Below are 1,578 nucleotides of genomic sequence, written 5' to 3' on the forward strand. Positions count from 1 at the left end.
CAAGCTCGAGGCGGACCAGTACGTCACGCTTGACGACTTCATCAGGGACGCAAAGCTCATATTCGACAACTGTCGCAAGTACAACGACGAAAATACGCCGTATGCGAAGTTGGCTAACAGCCTCGAAAGGTACATGTGGCGGCGGATTAAGCTTGTTTCCGAATGGTCTGAATGGGAGTTTTGAAAGTAGGCGTCAATCACTAGTCGCAGCATGGCTTGGTTGTGAAGGCGTGAGGATGTGGGTGCCGCTCCAGTTCTGCAGTTGTTGCGCAGCAGAATTGAGGGCTCGAGCCATGGTGGGAAGTATATGGTCGTCAGACGTGTTCAGTCGGTCTAGTTTTCAGTGATTGAAATGCTTGCAACACGTGGTATTTGCTATTTTCTACTGAGTGACCAACACCTAACTATCGTTAACATTGGGCCATAATGCAGATGAGTGCAGTTATCTGATCAAATGAGGTTGTTAAGGTTGCATAATCTTTACAGTGGAGAGTTGCGAATCACCACGAACGAAGGCCTTGATGGACAGTTTAATTGTAGCCAAGCCTAGCCTCGACTCGAGAATGAGGAGAAAATGGTAACTGGTTTGTGTAGGTATATTTAGACAACTCTGTCTTGATATGGCTACTGCACGCAGCATGCGATGGCAGGAGTCCGGTACGCTATTCAACTGCTCATACGCGCGCCGGTATATGCGGCTCTTGTGTACATAACCCACACCCTTGCCGCACAGCCCGCAGTAGCAGCCCTCGTTTGACGAACGCGAACCATGCCGGCAATTCTCGTATCCTCATCCACCGAACCAGCGCAGCCCATGCATCGCAACATAATTTCAACCGAGGGACTGGGCTGTATCATGATAACGCCATGCCGGTAGCTAATGTCGGAAATAGGCTCAGTAGACAGCTAGAGGAGGAAGAGGTAGATGAGGACGAGGCAAATCGCCAGCAGAAGGAGCGGCTGAGCACGGGACATTTAACGGATATATTCTGACACCTGCCCGCGCGCCTTATGCGGTGGGATGAACTCGTCCTGTAGCGGTTTCATAATTCCGGGGAGTATTTGCTTTGTGTTTGATGCTCCTAGCAACTGTTGCTTGAGCCCTAAGGTGCGGACTTGTTATGTCTCACGACTCATTATTAGTTGTATTTACACGGATAGATGGTGTTTGGAGACTGGCCTGGTTCCGTACGGCTACTTCATATACGATGTTGACCTGTACGCAGGCGTCAGGAACGGGCATGGAGAGCATTAGCGTTGGACTGTTGCACCCTCTGTGTGTGACGAAATATGCTTCCTTCACTTCGTCTGTTGAACCAATGACTCTTTTCTGCAACTTTCTCTTTTCATTTATGAGGGTGCGGAAACAGCGTCATGCGGCTCCATCTAGTTTTACCGCAGCTCTTCCTTGTCCCTATTGCGTCCATGTTGTTGACCTGTTTGGTGCCGGCTGTAGTTGACTCATCATCTGGGGAAATAAAAACTCCAGTCGGGCGATGGAAATTCGCGCTCTGAGCTTCCAGGAGCGAAATGTATTGTATTGCCGGGATTAACGTGTCGTATGTTGAGAGTGGGTTG

This window comes from Metarhizium robertsii, assembly GCF_000187425.2.
Source record: "Metarhizium robertsii ARSEF 23 chromosome Unknown MAA_Scf_12, whole genome shotgun sequence".
Classification (NCBI taxonomy): Eukaryota; Fungi; Ascomycota; class Sordariomycetes; order Hypocreales; family Clavicipitaceae; genus Metarhizium; species Metarhizium robertsii.